Below are 19,669 nucleotides of genomic sequence, written 5' to 3' on the forward strand. Positions count from 1 at the left end.
TAAGGACCTGAATACAATACCTGAAACAATAAATTACATAGAAGAAAACATAGAAACTAAATTCGGGGACATTAGTGTAAAGAGGATTTTATTATTGACCTCAAAGGCAAGAGAAGTAAACCAAAAATAAATGAATGGGACTACATCAAACTGAAAAGCTTCTCTTCAACAAAAGACCATCAAAAAGGTACAGAGACAACCACAAGAATGGGAAAATATATTTGCAAGCAAGGCCTAATAAGGGCCTAATATCCAAAATACACATAAAAATCATACAACTCAACAACAACAACAACAACAACAATCCATTCAAAAAATTGGCAGAGGACCTGAACAGATACTTCTCTTTAGAGGACATACAAATGGCCAAAAAACATGAAAAGGTGCTCAACATCACTAGCTATTAGGGAAATGCAAATCAAAACCACAATGAGATACTATCTCACACCTCTTAAAATAGCTATAATCAACAGGACAATTAATAACAAATGTTGGAGAGGATGAGGAGAAAAAGGAAACCTCAAAAACACTGCTGATGAGACTGCAAATTGGTACAGCCACTATGGAAAACAGTATGGAGGTTCCTCAAAGAATTAAGAATTGATCTACCATATGATTCAGCAATCTTTCTACTGGGTATTGCCACCAAAACTTGAAAATCTATATCCAAAAAAGATATTTTCTCACCGATGTTCATAGGAGCATTATTCACAGTAGTCAGGATATGGAAGCAACCAAAGTGTCCTACAATAGATGATTGGATAAAGATATAATGGAATATTTCTCAGCCACAAGAAGAGATGAAATACTGCCATTTATGACAACATGGATGTACTTTGAGATAATTATGCTAAGTGAAATAAGCCAAACAGAAAAAGTTGAAAATCACATGATGTCACATACATGTGTGATATAAACCTAAAAGCAACAAATGAACAGGAACGAAGACTCATGAGCATGGACTATAGGCTAGTGGTTACCAGAGGACTCATGGTTACTGGTGGGATGGGGGAGGAGGAGGGAGGTAGAAGAGATAAAGGGGGTCAAATATAGCCATGTTGTGGCTGAGTAACATTCCATTATATATATGTACCACAGCTTCTTTAGCCAATCATCTATCATAGGACACTTCGGTTGCTTCCATGTCATGGCCTCTGCAAATAATGCTGCTATGAACATCGGTGAGCAAATATCTTTTTTGGATATAGATTTTCAAGTTTTGGTGGCAAATACCCAGTAGAAAGATTGCTGGATCATATGGTAGATCAATTCTTAATTCTTTGAGGAACCTCCATACTGTTTTCCATAGTGGCTGTACCCATTTGCAGTCTCATCAGCAGTGTTTTTGAGGTTTCCTTTTTCTCCTCATCCTCTCCAACATTTGTTATTAATTGTCCTGTTGATTATAGCTATTTTAAGAGGTGTGAGATGGTATCTCATTATGGTTTTGATTTGTATTTCCCTAATAGCTAGTGCTGTTGAGCATCTTTTCATGTTTTTTGGCCATTTATATGTCCTCTAAAGAGAAGTATCTGTTCAGGTCCTCTGCCCATTTTTTGATTGGATCATTGGGTTTTTTTATGTTGTTATTGAGCTGTATGAGTTCTTTGTAGATTTTAGATATTAGACTCTTACAGCAGGTATTGCTTGCAAATATATTTTCCCATTCAAATGGTTCTCTCTTTACCTTGTTGATGGGTTCTTTTGCTGAACAGAAACTTTTTAGTTGATGTAGTTTCACTCATGTATTTTGCTTTTACTTTCTTTGCTTTTGAGGTCAAATTCATAAAATCCTCTTTAAGTCCAAGGTCCTTGAGTTTTATTTATATGTTTTCTTCTATGAATTGTATTGTTTCAGGTCTTATATTCATATCCTTAATCCATTTTGAGTTAATTTTGGTGTGTGGTGGTAGACAATAGTCTAGTTTCATTGTTTTGCAGGTGGCTTTCCAGTTTTCCCAGGACCATTTATTGAGGAGGCTTTCCTTTCTCCACTGTATGTGTTTTGCTTTTTTTGTCAAAAACTATTTGCCCATATAAGCATAGGTTTACTTCTGGACTCTCAATTCTGTTCTACTGGTCCATATGTCTGTTTTACTGCCAATACTATGCAGTTTTGGTTACTGTCACTTCATTTTCCATTTTTAAATATGAGCTCCAGGGTAGAGTTTCCAAAGCTCTGAGAATCTTTAAATCAGATAGTTAAGTGATTTATGGACACCAGATCAAAGAGCTTATTTTTGTGGCAATGGGACTGGAGAAATGGAGTGGTAAAAGGAAAGAATGGGAATGGGACTGGAAATAGGTCAGTGTTTGAGATTGGGAATGAGCAAGAAATCTGACAAACACAAAGCCCAAGGGAAATCACAGGCTCTCGATCACTATAAAAATTAATTCCAATAATATTTGCCCCTGGAAGTGGTACTCATCAATATAAATAAATTATGATTTGAAGAAAGAAAGGGAAAAGTCATCCTCCAATTATATCTAGTGATGTTTGTTTCTCAACTAGTTAATGTATTGTCTAATCCATGTAAGTGAATGCTTATCTGAAGCAGAGAGAGAAAACTGCTACCGCCAACATCAATACCAGCAAATAAAATGTTTGACCGTACCTCAAAAAGGTGAACATAGAGTTCCCATATGACCCAGTTATTCAACTCCTAGGCATATATAAAAGAGAAATGAAAACAAATATCCTAATGAAAAACTTCTACACAAATACTCCTAGCACCATTAATCACAGTAGGAGAGGTAGAAACAAACCAAATTGTTCATCGGCTAGTGGATGGATAAACAAAATTTGTATGTCCAGAAAATAAAATACTTCTGTAATGAAAATAACAAATTACCAATGAAAAGGAACAAAGTACCGATACATACTACAACATGGAGAAACCTTCGAAACATGCCAAGAAATAGAAGACAGACACAAAAGGCCACATACCATTCAATTTAATTTCTATGAAATATCTAAAATAGGCAAATCTATAGAGACAGAAAGATTAGTGGTTGTCATGGGTAGCGGGTTTATTTAGAGAGTTTAGAAGATTCAGTGGCAATAATGAAAGTCAAGTAAGCACTGAGCTCAGATTTAAAATTTTCAGGTTGTACAATATGAAACCATCAGTGAGGAAATCTCTAAAACTCCTTAATACCTGCCAAGTGTGTTTTAGCTAACTACACAGCACTATTCATTAAAAACAGGATTTTCTCCTTTTACCACAAAAGGAAAATAAAACAGACCACCATGGGGAAGCTTCTCTTTCATTTATATCTTAATGTGATTGACATTTTATTTAGTTCTCTGAGACAATTAATTTTTTTTTCTCTTGAAGTATGGTACTCATAATTAGGAAGCCCAAAGTGTGAAGACTGCACCTTCTACCTCAAACGTACCAGAAGACACTAGTGGGGTAAATAGGATTCCACTGTTTCCTTCTCTCTATATAGAATTGGTGGACCATCCACATTCCACTTGTGAAACTGGGCAAACACAGTCTGACTCGGTGTATAGTGGTGAGTAGTGTATAATAGTATATAGTGCTATGTAGTATATAATGGTGTATAGTGTATAATAGTGTATAGTGTAAAATGGTGGAAATGTCTAGTGCTGAATAATGGTATACAGTGTCTAGTGGTATACACTGTATAATGGCACATTGTGTATAGTGTATAGTTGTGTGTTGTGTAGAATGGTATACAGTGTATAATGATGTATATAGCAGTATTTAGTGTATATGGTGTGTATTGTTTAGTGGTTTGCAGTGTATAGTGGTGTGTAGTGTATAATGATGTGTGGTATATGATGCTATACAGTATATACTTGTATGTAGTATATAATGGCATATAGTATATAGTGGTGTACAGTGTATAATGGTGTAGCAAAAGGAGATTGTGTTGTCATTGATAAAAACCAAATGGCAAGGCTGAGTTTGTGCAGATCCGGCCCAGAAAGGAAGAGTTTGAGCAAGAGATATAGGCCCTTAAAAAGAGAAATGTGGGTCTGGTAAGAGCAGAGCCCAGTGCCAAAGAGCCCGTACCCATCATGCATTTATGGTTTTCCTTCCCATCCAGCATCACTATGTCCCTCACACAGGCATGTAACAAATGGATCTCCTAGCATGATGCGTAATTATTCTGTCCCTTCTCATAGTCCAGGTGAGTCTTCTCCCCGAGGGCCATATTTTTCTATTACTTATTAGGGATCAGTCCCCTTCTCATTTCCCCACCAGTACCATGGGACAGGTAGGCCTCCTTTATCAAAGGAGTGGGGCTCCCAGGTACCTGAGGGCCTCATCCACAGCAATGCTGCCCTTGACTGCCCTTCCTGCAGGAATAGGTCCTCTTGACATATGTATGCTTATGCAAACTCTGCCATACTCTTGGGAATGTGCGTCCTAGTGATCAGGGGCCACTCACATTCCACATTGCTCTCCAAACGAGAGGCTTCCTTAAGACATGTATGAAAGTGCTGCTGCCTTCTGAATGATAACTCCCTCCTGCACAGGTGTTCATCTCATATCTGGTCACAAGAAGGGTCTGATCTGCTCATCCTCAATGTGGAATTACTACACACTTAGGGAATATGGGCAAGAGCAGGTATGCATTGTTAAAGGCTCAGAAGGTCTGCAGATTCTTTCTCAACTCACAGAGGCACCTAAAGGCTTGGCCTTGACCATTAGCACATGTATGGCACCTGGAGACAGCCTTTATGTGGCTCTTCCTAGTCAACTAGTATCCAAAAGTCTTCCTTGAGTTCCTGGGATTTTGCTCCTCTGGCCTTGCTCCAAAAACTGAGGAGGTTGATGAGAGGAAAGTCAGTCAGCTAGACCCAAGGGCTACCAGACACTGTAATTAAAGGATTGCAGCACAGGTAGACATTGGTTAGGGAATCTCCACCCTGGGTGACCACATGACTGCAGGTGGTGCTAGGGGGGTGGGGAAAGTCTACCAGGGAAAATAAATCTAGTAAATGATTTTTTTTTCTAAAGCTTTGAGGCATACCACATGCAGCCCACAGTTATTTGTAATGGTGTTAGGTTTCTTTCCTAGGACTTTATGGCTGTCATTTGGTTGCAAGGGCAGGTATTAGAAAAGAGAAGCATATTAACAGAAAGAGGTCAGTGCAGGTCTGGGAGACCCACAGATGGAAAGAAAAATTAGGCACACATTTAACTAGTGTACAGGGAGTGAAGAAAGGAGGCAGCCAAGACATTGTGTTTTTAGTAAAGGAAAAGTTGATAGGCAGCAAGCCTCTTGGAAAGGCAGCAAACTTTGTGTCTAGAGGGCCAATGGCCTAGATCCAAGGTCAGGGGAGTGAGCGGACCCTTAGTACAAAAATTAAAGCTACTGAATGTGCATCCTTCAGGGGAATTATCTAAAACTCTAATGCATGCTGCGTGCTAACTACAAAATATCATTCATCATTATATGCTACAAATTCTTTACTCTCACCAAAAATGGTAGTGAGGATGCACGGGGCACATAGGCTACCACAACAAGCCTTTATACCCTTATGCAAATAAATTTTTATTAACTTTGCAGAAGAATAATTCCTTTTTAGCTTTGGTAAGATCCTCATATGTAGCTCAATAGTGTGAAGGCTTCCCAGAGGAAGAACAGTTGGTCTGACCCAGGAACCCAGGGGCTAGTTGCAGACAGTTAAAGATTGCCAAACAGCTAAATAATGCTGAGGGAGTCTCTCTGCCTGAGGGATGCACAGGGGCACCACCTTAACTCGTTGAAATGGAAGACAATGTCAACCAATTGTTATTGGCACCAATTCAACACCAGCAGGATTCTCCAATTAGGGGTGCAATTAAGGGGGAGATTTTATGCAGTGCAAAAGGTTCCCATGTGATACAGTACAGCCGTGGAACAGCTTGGCTTTGATATGTCCCTCAGGCTGGTGTTGCAGCTTGGCCCCTATCTGGCTAGAAGCTCTGTTCCAGTCCATTCTGGTCTACTCCAGCCTGCTCTAGCCAACCAAGACAGGACAACTCTGATCTGCTATGGTCTGGCAAGGCAAGATGTCTTCTGGAAACCAAAGTCTTCGATGAAAAGGGAAAGCACATTCTCTGAACAAGGGGTGAATTGACATATAAAGAGAAGTCACTGCCCCTGGGACTGATTGGTCCATTCTCATACAAATGAGGATTCTAAATCATCACAGTTCAATTGGTCCAAAAAAAAGCAATTGTTCTGATTGGTCAGAATGAAGCTGCTTTGATTGATTGATGAAGATGCTAATAAGAATATAGCTGTGCAGCCCTGATTGAATGGGGAAAGTTTCAGTCTCATTGCTGAAGTACAATTGCGGGAACTCCTTTATAATGGTTGGCTCAGAAGGCAGGAATGTAGTGAAGGCAGGAAGACAGGCAGTTAAGTGCAGGAGGCAGGCAAATCAGTGCAGGTGGCAGGCGGTTTAGTGAAGGCTTCTCTCTAAAGCATGGCTTGCATGAGAGGCCCCTGTTTAGCAATGGCCGCTAGGCTCTGTTTTTAAATTTGAGCCCAAATAGTCACTAGGAGCCCTTCTTGGTAGGTATTTTCTTTCTCATGGTAAACAACATAAACAAAATACATTCCTAAAAACTACATGTAAAAATGGGAGATAATTTTTTAACACCCTTTCAGGGATGATAACACAGGAAGACATGTTTCTATGTGTGAATCCAGAACACATAACAGACATCTGCATGTCTTAAAGGGCTTAGAGAAGCCTCTGTGATTTTCCTATTTAAACATGCAAGAGTTCAAAGGCTACCCTGAGGAAGGTCAGCTGGCCCAACCCAGATGGTAATGGAACAAACAGACATGTACGAGGCAGCCTCTGATCTTTTAGGACTCACAGGGTCCTTGGTTGAGCCCATAAATAATGAGGATGGTAGGGGGAAACTATTGGAGGTGACAGATATGTTTATGGCACAGATTGCGGTGATGGTTTCATGGGTTTATACTTATCCTGAAACTCATCAAGTTGTATACATTAAATATGTACAGCTTTTATATGTCAATTATACATCAATAAAATAGATTTTAAAAAATGATTAATTACCAGAGGGAAGGGGGGAATGGGAGGGTATATACAGATTAAAGGGGTAAAATATTTGGTAATGAAAGGAAATCTAACATTCAATGGTTAAGACACAATGCAATATATATGACATATTGTTGAATTGTACATTTGAAACATATTTGATTTTGTTAATCAATGTCACCCTAGTAATTTTAATTTATAAAGATTACTGTAAAAACCAGAGAACAACAGATGCTATCATTTAAAATTGGGCTGTCCAATGCAGCAGCTGCTAGTGAAATGTGGCTATTGAGCACCTGAAACATAGCTTTTCTGAATTAAGGTATGGCATAAGCGTAGACTACATACCAAATCTCAAATAATATAAAACTATCTCATTAGTAATTTTAAATATTGATCACATATGGAAATTATTGGAAATGTTTTAAATAAAGTATATTAAAAATAATTGTACATTTTTAGTATGATTGCTGAAAAATTTCTGTTTTACACATATAGCTTGTACTTGTTGCTCTCATTATATTTCAGTTGAGCAAAGCTGCTTGAGAGGGAAAAACGATGAAAGCCATCTCCTCTACTGTGCAATCAGTGCAAACCAGGCCCCAGGCACACCTACTCTCAGCTGCTTTCCCTGAGGAGCCTTAGCCTTGGCTCCTTGGGACTGCACCCACCACTCAATAATACCTTTAGAGATGTTGACTGGGATAGATTTGAATCTATAATTCAATTTGGAAAGGGTAACTATCTTAACAATTTTGAGTCTTCTAATCTGTGAATGTGGCATATCTTTTCCATTATTTCTGTCTTATTTAATTTCTCTCAGCAATGTTTTGTAGCTTTCATCATACTGGTCTTGTCTATTGTTAAGCTTATTACTAGTTATTTTATATTTCTTGGCACTGCTATAAATGGAATCTTTAAAAATTTTATTTTCCAACTATTTCCAGCTAGAATATGATACATTAGAGTTCTCTATATTAACCTCGAATCCTATGATATTGCTAAATTCATTTACTAGTTTTAGTAGTTGTATTGTACAATCCCTGAAGTTTTCTACATAAACAATCAGATTATCTATAGAGATAAATTTACTTGTAAAAAAAAACTCGGCAACAAAAACAGAAGTCCCACAACTGGAGACACACAGAAGAGGCCACCTCAAGACTGGTAGAAGGGGTAGAGGTGCGAAATGAGCTGGTCCCACACCTTCATGTGTAGGTTGAGAATTGGGAGAAATATCTTGGCTGTGGAGGTACCCCTGAAAGACTGAAGAATTCCAGTCCCATAATTCCAGTGCCAGGAAGAGGAATCCACACAACTTCTGGCTGAGAAAGCCAACTGTGATTGAGGAAGAGTGAGGTGGAGGGCTCTAGGAGTTGCAGACTTTCCTCTTATGGGCCCTGATGTAAGGTCCTTGGTGAGTCTTTTGTTACAAACTCACTGACTCTGAGCTCCAGCTCTGGGGAAACAGCTCTAAAGGCACCAGGGACATACAGGGAGAGACTGAGTTGTCAGGCTTCAGGGCGAGGGCCTGAGAGGCAGCTTTCTCCAAGATAGAGAGAAGTGCTGGCACAATCCATTGTTTTTGTTGTTGTTGTGAACCCCCCCCAACCACCACCTGGCTTGCAGACCCAGGTGGGCACCATATCTGAGTCGCCATCAACCTGGCTAATATTGTTTGCCCTGCCCTGGAGACTCCCTGAGACCCAGCCCTTCCCAACATGCAGGCCCACCCAAGCCCCTTTCAATGGATTTTCCATATAAACAGCCTGTCTTGGCTCATGCTAAGGACTTTCCTAAAATCTCTCAAAAGCTTAAAAACCTAAACAAGCAGCATCTGGCCTCAGTGTTCCCTGTACTTCTCACTGAGCAGCCCTAAGCCTGGCTCTAGCGGCAGTGAGTCTCAGTTTGTGGCTTCGCCTTGTTGTAGCTACCAGTCCCCGAAAGACACACGAACCACCAGAAATCAGTGAATTATAGGAAGGGCGCCCTTTATTCAGCCAGCTGGGTCCGCCAGGGGTACGCAGACCCCAAATTAAGCAGCCCCAAAATGTAGAGGTACAGGGTTTTTAAGCCCCAAATCCCATTCTTCATTCTGTCTAAACACAAAGGTCTATTTTTCTTCTATTCATTACCTTTCGACCCACAGGTCAGGTGTTCAAGCAGGGGTACAGAAGCAGAAACCTTCTTAGAATGTTATGTTCCCATAGGTCATAGCCTATGTTCCCATGGCGATAGTCAAACAGTAATTTTCCCAGCCAGCACAGCCTGTCAGGGCATTTTCAAGCCCAGTGTAGGTCGCAGCCATTTTAAGATTGTTTGGTGGCTCATGCCAGGTGGCAATGGACAGGGCAGCTGAACTTGGCCTGCCACAGGGCTCCTCCAAAGAGGCCCCAACCTGCATTCCCAGTGGCTGGCTTCAGTTTGAGCAAGAGCACCAGATGAGCAAAGGCACATCTGAGGATGACATACCCAAAGGGCAGACTGGGCAGGCACCAGAGCCCTGCTAAAGTGAATCCTACACTACAGGGTCAGCCCCTGCACAACTTCTCTGCTGATCACAACAAGTCATCACAACCAATCAGCCCAAGGATTAATTCCTCCCATTGATGAGAAAACAGCAACCAAGGCTCGACTATAACAAGAGGACACACACACAACCCACACAAGGGACGTACCTGGAGCACATGGCTCAGATGACCAGAGAAGGTTGTGCTGCTGGGACCTATAGCCCACCTACTACTACTAAGGCCACTCTACTAAGACTGAGAGACATAGCAGCCCTACCTAATAGAAACAAACACAGAGAAGTAGCCAAAATGGGGAGACAAAGAAAAATGCCCCAAATGAGACAATAGAACAATGCTTCAGAAAAAGAACTCAATGAAATGAAGATAAGCAATCTACCAAATGCAGAGTTCAAAACACTGGTTATAAAGATTCTCAATTAACTTAGGGGAAGAGTAGATGAACTCGGTGAGAACTTTAACAAAGAGATAGAAAATATAAAAGTGGAGACAGAAAACATAAAAAAAGAATCAGTCAGAAATGAAGAATACAATAACTGAAATGAAGACTAGTTTAGGAGGAATCAACAGTAGATTGGATAAAACAGAGGACTGAATTATCAATTAAAAAGATAAGGTAGCAGAAAACACCCAATCAGGAATACACTGGAGGGAATCAACAGTAGATCAGGTTAAGCAGAGAATCAAATCAAAAATTTAAAAGATAAGGTAGCAAAAAATACCCAATCAGAACAGCAACAAGAACAAAAGAATACCACAAATGAGGATATTTTAAGGGGCCTCTGGGACAACATCAAATGTACCAACATTTACATTATAGGGGCACCAAAAAATGAATGGAGAGAGCCAGGAATTGAAAACCTATTTGAAAAAAATGATGGAAAACGTCCCTAACCTAGTGAAGGAAACAGATATATAAGCCCAGGAAGCACAGAGAATCCCGAACAAAACAAACCCAAAAAGGCCCACATCGAGGCACATAATCATTTAAACAGCAAAAGTTAAAGACAGAGAGAGTGTTGTAGCCGCCAGCCCCCGATAGACACACAGACCACCAGAAATCAGTGAGTTATAGGAAACACACTCTTTATTCAGCCAGCTGGGTCTGCCAGGGTTATGCAGACCCCAAATCAAACAGCCCCGAAATGTAGAGGTACAGAGTTTTTAAGCCCTAAACCTATATTCTTCATCCTGTTTGAACACACAAATCTATTTTTCTTCTTTTTACTAACTGTCAACCCACAGGTCAGTTGTGCAAGCAGGAGTACAGAAGCAGAAAACTTATTGTTAGAGCATTATGTTCCCATGGGCGATAGCCAAACAGTAATTTTTCAGCCAGCACAAGAGAATCTTAAAAGCAGCAACAGAACAGGATCTAGTTACCTATGAATGAGCTCCCATAAGACTGTCATCGGATTTCTCAAAAGAACCTTTTGCAGGCCAGAAGGGATTGGCAGGAAGTATTCAAAGCGATGAAAAGTGAGGACCTATAACCAGGATTACTCTACCTAGCAAAGCTATCATTTAGAATTGAAGGAAAGATAAAGAGCTTTGCAGACAAGGAAAAGCTAAAGAAGCTCATCATTACCAAGCCAATGTTAGAGGGACTTCTTTAAGAAGGAAATATATATATATATATATATATATATATATATATATATATATGAATAATAAAATGGCAGTAACTACATATCTATCAACAATCACTTTAAATGTAAATGGATTAAATGCTCCAATTAAAAATAAGGTAGCTGCAATTGCAACAAAAAGAATAAAATACCTAGGAATAAATCCAACAAAACATGTGAAGGACCTGTATAATACAAACTACAAGACTCTGTTAAAAGAAATGGAAGAAAATTCAAAAAAATGAAAAGATATTCTGTGTTCTTGCATTGGAAGAATCAACATAGTTAAAATGACCTTATTAACTAAAGCATTATACAGATTTTATGCAATCCCCATCAAAATCCCATAGGCATATTTTAAAGAAATAGAACAAAAAATTATCAGATTTGTATGAAAGCACAAAAGACTCCAAATTGCCAAAGCCATCCTGAGAAAAAAGAACAAGGCTGGAGGCATCACTCTACTCGACTTCAAATTATTACTACAAAAGGACAATAATCAAAATGGCATGGTATGGGCAGAAAAACAGACATACAGGCCAGTAGAGCAGAATTGAGAGAGTCCAGATAAACCCATATTTATATGGGCAAATAATTTTTGACAAAAGAGCCAAAAACATATAGTGGAAAAAGGAAAGCCTTTTCAATAAAGGCTGCTGGGAAAACTGGAAAGCCGCTTGCAAAAAAATGAAACTAGACTGTTGTCTATCACCACACACCAAAATTAACTCAAAATGAATTAAGGACCTGAAACAATAAATAGGTAGAAGAAAACATAGGAACTAAACTCGAGGACTTTGGAATTAAAGAGGATTTTATGAATTCGACCTCAAAAGCAAGGGAGGTAAAAGCTAAAATAAATGAATGGGACTACATCAAACCAAAAAGCTTCTACACAGCAAAAGAACCATCAACAAGATAGAGAGACAACCATCCAAACAGGAACATATATTTGCAAGCAACGTGCCTGAAAAGGGCCTAATATCCAAAATATACAAAGAACTTATACAACTAAATAACAACAACAAAAAATAAAACAATTCAATCAATGAATGGGCAGAGGACCTGAACAGACACCTCTCTCTAGAGAACATACAAATGGCCAACAAATATATGAAAAGATGCTCATCACCACCAGCTATTAGGGAAATGCAAATCAAAACCACAATGAGATACCCCCTCACACCTGTTAGAATAGCTATTATCAACAGGACAATTAATAACAAATGTTGGAGAGGATGTGAAGAAAAAGAAATCCTTATACACTGCTGGTGGGAATATAATCGGTACAACCACTATGGAAAATAGTATAGAGTTTCCTCATGAAACTAAGAATTGATCCACCATATAGTCCGGCAATCCCTCTACTGGGTATTTACCCCAAAGATTTGAAAACACATATCCAAAAAGATATTTGTACACCGATGTTCCTAGCAGTATTATTCACAGTGGCCAGGACGTGGAAGCAACTAAAGTATCCTATGATACATGATTAGATAAAAATGCTATGGTACATATATACAATGGGCAATTACTCAGCCATAAGATGAGATGAAATACTGTCACTTGTGACAACATGGATGGACCTCGAGATAATCATGCTAAGCGAAATAAGCCAGACAGAAAAAGTTGAAAATCACATGATATCACTTATATGTGGGATATAAACCTAAAAACAACAAATGACAATAGACTATTGGTTACTAGAGCGTAGGGGGGAGGAGGAAGGGGAGAGATAGGGTAAAAGCATCAAATATGTGGTGACAAGGAAATCTAATTATAAGTGGTGAACACACAGTATAAATATATATTTGCCTTATTGTGAAAATGTACTGCTGAAATTTATTGGATTTCATTAACTAATGTCACCATAAAAAATAAATTAATTTAAAAATAAATAAATAAAAAATAAATAAAAATGGAAAAATATTAAAAAATAAAAATATGGTGGCTGAATGAATAAGAAAACAAGACCCTTGCTTATGCTGCCTACAAGAGACTCACTTCAGATCAAATGACACACACAGACTGAAAGTAAAGAGATAGAAAAATATATTTCATGAAAATGGTGGAGAGGGGAAGGTGATATAGCAATACTGATAACAGACAAAGTAGACTTTAAAACAAAGGCTATAACAAAAGACAAAAAAAAGGACCCAGTTATTCCACTTCTGGGCATTTATGCAGCATTATTTACAGTAGCCAAGATGTGGAAGGCTACCTCAGTGTCCCTCAATGGGTGAATGGATAAAGAAGAAGTGATACATATATATCATGGTATATTACCCATCCATAAAAAGAATAAAATCTTGCCATCTACAACAGCATCAATGGACCTAAAAGGTATTGTGCTGAGTCGAGTAAGTCAGACAAAGACAAATGTCATATGTGGAATCTAGAGAACAAGATAAACAACAGAAGCAAGCACATAGATACAGAGAGCATTTTGATGGTTGTTAGATTGAGGGTGGGGGTTGGGTGAATGGGGAGGGAATTAAGAAGTACAAATTGGTAGTTACAAATAGTCATGGGGATGTAGAATATGGCATGGGGAATATAGTCAGTAGTAGCAGTGTAATAGCTATGTTTGGTGTCAGATGAGTACTGAGTTTATCAGGGTGATCACTTCACAAAGTTATATAAATGTCTAATCACTATGTTGTGCACTTGGAACTAATACACTATTGTATGTCAAGTATAATTTAAAAACTAAAAATATAAAAAAAGAAAAAAAATTAAAAATTGCAATTACAATATATACCTTCTCTCCTCTCCCCCCAAAAAAAGTTCTATAAAAGCACGAGATAACAACAGGTGTCTCTTACATTCTCATTACCTTATTTGAGATCTGGCACGTACTCTCTCTTGGAGGGATGATGCCACTCGAAGCCTACCATTTCTTTTTGTAGTGTCAGGTTGTTAAACAGATTTTCTGGCTTAAATGGTTGAGCTACTAATGGTTGAGCTACTAGTCAGAGCTACTAATCCCAGTAGTGATGGTGGTAGTAGTTAAAAAAAGAGGTCATGGAGATAGCTGACGTTTTAGTAAAAATTCCATAGACTGGACGGCTTATAAAAAAAAGAAATTTATTTTTTTCACAGTCCAAGATGAAGGCATTGGCTGATTGGGCATCTGATGAGAGCCTACATCCTGGTTTACAGATGGCCATTTTTTTTCTCGGTGTCCTCATGTGGTAGAAGGAACAAGCTAGCTTTTTGGGATTTCTTTTATAAGGGTGTTAATCTCAATTGTGAGGGCTCTGTCCTCATGACCCAAACACCTCCCAAAGGTCCCACTTCCCAATCCCATCACCTTGGAGAGTAGGATCTCAACATAGAATTTTGGGGTGGCACAAACATTCAGACTAGAGAAGCAGGCTCCCAGTGAGCCAGAGCCAACATTTATTCTAAAACATTTCAGTTTAGAGGGAAAGGTTTTATGTATACCTTTTATATATTTAATGAAGTGGAAAACCTGGGGATAAAATCACAAAGGGCACAAGCATCCTGAGGCCTCCTCAACCACACTTGACATTTCCTGATTCTTGTGCATAGGCATAAGAGTCACAGGCCTGATCTCTCTGAAGTCTGTTTCTCAAGCAGAGGAGCGGAGGAACGGGCAGCAGCTGGCGGAGGGCGAGGGTGGGGGGACTGGACATGAATTCCAGCTGATTGGTATATACACTTTGCTTTCCAAAAGTACTAGGACCAAGATCCTTCTCCTCATTTCCAGGTATCTCTGTTAAGCCTCTTTGAGAGTTCCTGGCCTCCTGCACTCAAGACAGACCAGCCCCAGGCTACCTATTTCCCTCTTGATAGTCCTCTCACTTCATTTCTCCTATGGCCCAAACTCACTTCATCCTTGATATTTCTTAAACATTGAAGGTAACAAGGGATGATAGACCTCCTCGTTGTGTGTTGCTTTGGTGGGCTTCAGGCAACTCACTTGACTCTTTATTCCTTTGATCAGAGACTACACACATTCTACCTTGGACTTGCAAAAAGATTAATAGACACAGATAGGATTTCACTGTTTTCTTGCCTCTATCCAGACTCTGGGGCCACATATATTTTACCTTGGACAAGCCTGAAAATAATAGTAAGAACAGATAATATTTCACTGTCTGCTCTCCACCTTCAAGCATAGAGTGAATCGCAGTTTTCATGTAGTCACCATTCCAGCAGAGCCCTTATCCTTTGTGCTATGTCAGAGGCCTTCTTCCCATGACTATTCCTATAACTGCTACTCTTGTCTTTCCTCCAATAGCCAGTCTTAAATCATGATCTTTTTATATAAAAAAGCAAACCATGCTTCAGAGGTTGTGACTCAGTTTCTCTCTGTATTTTGTTCTCGACTCTCCAACTTGACAAAAGAGGTTCACAGTTCAAACCGGATGGGCAGAGACTACATTTCCCTGATGTTGATGCTGTGGCAATATGCTTCAGGAATTCATCCAAGATTGAGTAGTAGGGGTAAAATTTATGAGATTTTCTAGCACATGTGACCCTGATCTCTCAGTCTAAAGTTGTAGCAGATAGGGTTTCCTCATTGATACCTGCAAAAACAATCCATTCTTGTCCCCTCTCTGACTACAAGATATTATGCCCCATGAGATATTTTTGACTGGCAGATGTAGTATGAGATTCTGTCATGGTAACATGTTGCCTGTTAAATCAAAGAGATAAGACTCTTTCACTGTGGTAGTATCCGCTAGTGCTTCACTGCAATTGTTCTTTCTTCTCAGTCAAACCTTAGATTATATTCCTTAGCCTCCCTGAAAATAGGGTGAAAAATTCTGTGTACCACATCTAGATCTGGTCCCCAAATCCTCTCGCCTGCTCTTTATTTATTCCCTCCTCCCCTATTCTTGCTCACTGGGATGGAGATGATCACACTGTTTGGGAAGTTGTTTATGGTTCCTGAGTGACTGCATGGAAGAGAGCAATCCTTAGACTGGGAACACTGTGCTTGACTATTATATAGATTAAAAGTAAACACACTTTATTTGAGTCATTATCGTTTGGGGGTCTGTTTGTTACAGTAATTTAGCCTCCAATAAGAAATTTTTAAAAAGCTTACCTTTGTTCAGTTGTGTACCCATAGATATTCCAGGTATGTTTCTCAGGCTTCTGGGCCTGCTCTTGAGAGCTCGGAAAAATGTCACCCTTCTGAATTCCTGATGGAAAGTTCTGCTTTTGGAAATTTTTTCACTAACGGTGATTATTAGCCCTTTGGAGCCCTTGGGCCAGGGCACCCTGTCCCTCCGTCATAGGCCCAGAATGTGCAGGGGCTGGGCTGGGACTGTATGCATAGGTGGTGCCTACCTTTCTTCCTGTTTTACTGGCGAACATTCTAAAGGTGTGTCGTTGAACCACAAAGCCTTCTTCTATTCTGGCTTGAACAAAGGAGTAATAGATAGTTAGGGAAGAAATGAGGACATTTAAAGTTATAGTGGGTATTTAAATGAATACCGAGTAAGGAATTATGAATTTCGTTAGGCAGGATAATTGATGTTAAGAAGTAAAAATTTTCTTAGTTTTAAATATATGTACTGAAGTATTTATGAGAGAAACGTTACAATGTCCATAATTTAAAATATTTTAACAAAAAATAAAATGAAGCAAATATGACAAAATATTTACAATTGTTACATATAGTTAATGGGTATGCAGGAGTTCATGGTAATATTCTCTCTACATGTCAGTATATTTGAAATTTAATGTTAAAAAATGAAATGTAAATGAAAAGTCTTCATTCCTTGTGAAAAGTTCTTAAATTGAAGACTTCTTGCACAATAGAGTTTGAAAAGAAATACAATGTTCAGTTTTTGATTACGGTTATTTTACTTTTGTCTTCATCCAAATGTAAGAGGTACAACAATTTATTCAAATAGGAAGAAGGACACAACAATCTAGTCTCCCTTTCCTTTCTTCCCCTGATAACTCTCACCTTGCACTTCTCAGACTCATTCAGGCATATGTGGAATGTATAGGACTTACGTTGTCCCAAACACTCAGCACGAGGAATAAGACGGCTGATGGGGTACTCCCTAACAATGTGTGCACATTAGACAACCCTTCTTGCCAACTCATTGGCTTCAGATACTTGAAGTACAGATCCCTCTGAACTCCTCTATCCTCTACATAGGATCAGTTTACTGACTGCCCACCACCACACTGCCTGGCATTGACATGTCCTTGGAAACCTCTCAGTCCTAAATCAGTTGTCCCAAACATTTTAGTCTGGACCTCAACTTGGCGAGGATTTACAGCCTATGTGCATGTATCCAAAAGCCTTCCAAATGTATCCACAGCTTCCTTGCAATCTTCTCAATGCCTCTAGCATGGTCCAGGTAGGGAAGCAAATGCAAAATGACAAAATCTGGCAGAAATCTTAGTTAGAACCTCAAAGTGTTTGTTTGGTAATACATAAAAAATATGAAATTCAAATTTCAGTGTAAAACAAAAGTTGTGTTGGAATATATCCACACTCATTCATTTACATATTACCTACAGTTTAGTACTACAACAGCAGAGTTGAGTAGCTGCAACAGACACCAACCATATGGCCCACAAACATTAAAATATTTTTTGATTTTTTTTTCCGGAAAAAGTTTACCTACCAATCCATGTTGTAATGTTTCCTGTTTGTTTTTGTTCTGATAGAGGTATGGCCTTTATTCTCATTTTTTAAATTCAATGTTTATCTTAGTCAGATTGCCAAATAAGACATACAAGGTGAAGAAGCATTTGATTATTATTTGGTGAGAAATAATCAGTGAAGACAGTAAGAAAGTCTAAATTTAAATAAAAAATGAAATATCCACTCAGATGTGAATTATACCAATTACTTAGATTCACTGATGAAATAAATATTTCTAAAATCTAGTCTCACTATTACTTAATCCTGCAGATGCCCAGTTTGATATTGTTTAGTAGTTAAACCTTTTTTAATACAGAGCTTAGAAAATCTTATTCCTAATATTGTATTGATAAATTTTGTATCAAAAAATTTAACATTGATGTATCTGAATGTATTTTGTATCAGAAAATTATATATATATGTATATATATATGCTTTATATTACATGGTATGTACAAATTGATTTTAAATGATAATTGTTTAAAACTAATATACTCATATTTAGCAATAATTATCTTGACATGGGGGGAGATGAATGACCTTTTTTCTTCTTCCTTGTATTTTTCAATTTTTCTATAATTACCAAAAGAGTTTTCAAATATTGCATTATTTGACCAATTTAAAATAAAATTTTCTTAATCCTTGTGAATTTGCTTCACACTGACTTTTCTCTCTGCATACCCAAAAAGCTATCTGATGTGGAAAGGACTAAACATGAGGTTTAGTGCCTTTAAAATGAAAAACAAAAGGGAAGGCACAAGTGCCAAGAATAAAATTACAGGCAGATCCAATTTTCACACAATAAAGTCTGCTTAGTGTTCTTGGGAAATACGTGACGATCCTTGAAATGTGTGTGGGGGGGATTTACGTGGTCGAACTAATCAAATAAAACACTACTTAATTGCCCAGTGGAGCACTCTCTCAGGGGCTAAAGTGAAGGAATTATTTTATCAACTCCAGAGGAAACATTATATACTTATATTTTTTAAAACTTCCTAAAGTAATACTAGAGAAGAAATAGTTTTAGGTCATAATTTCGCTTTTTAAGGCAAAACCTGATCATCAGATAAATTTTTTACAATTCTAGAAATAGGTAAAGCAGATTTTTTCTTTATCTTTCCCACCCTACCAACCTTTACCGAGAAGGAAAATTTTTTTGAGATTTGATGTGTTCTACAACTCCTTTTTCAAGTAGATCTGGAACCTAAGAAAAACAAATGTGAGAAATGCTTATAAAGTCAACCAATGACTGGTGGATATATTTTATGAAGAAAAGTAGTTAATTCACTGTAAAGGAAAATGTATAATAATTTACCAGCTGTTGAAATTGTTAAATAATAGCATTTGTGTGGCATTAATTGCTCTTCTAAATAACATGGCACAGACACAGAAAAAGTAAGCTGTCAAAGAGAACTGTGTATGCTCTGTGTCATTCTCTGTGGCAAGCTGCTAACAGATTACCAACTCTATTTCATCTTCTTTCTGGCAACACAGCTATCTGATATTTTCCTGTCTCCTTTGTGTTTATATGTGCCACAGGACTGACTTCTAACCAGTGGAATGTGGGTAGAAGTGATGTATGGCTCTTTCAATCCTGATCCCTACAGCCTTCACACCTACTGTGCTCCATTTTTCTTCTGATGACTGCATAAACAGGATGCTGAAGACCTAAGAGGCCATAAGATGAAAAGAACCACTGCTGCTTGGAGGATAACCTACTGACCAAGAGCACCCACACTGAACTGTGGCAGGATCATTATTATGTCCTATGCAGGACCCATTTATAGGCAGGTGTTAACTATCTGCAAATGGATAAACTGCTCTACCTATA

Source organism: Rousettus aegyptiacus, unplaced genomic scaffold (assembly GCF_014176215.1).
Source record: "Rousettus aegyptiacus isolate mRouAeg1 unplaced genomic scaffold, mRouAeg1.p scaffold_m13_p_9, whole genome shotgun sequence".
Lineage (NCBI taxonomy): Eukaryota > Metazoa > Chordata > Mammalia > Chiroptera > Pteropodidae > Rousettus > Rousettus aegyptiacus.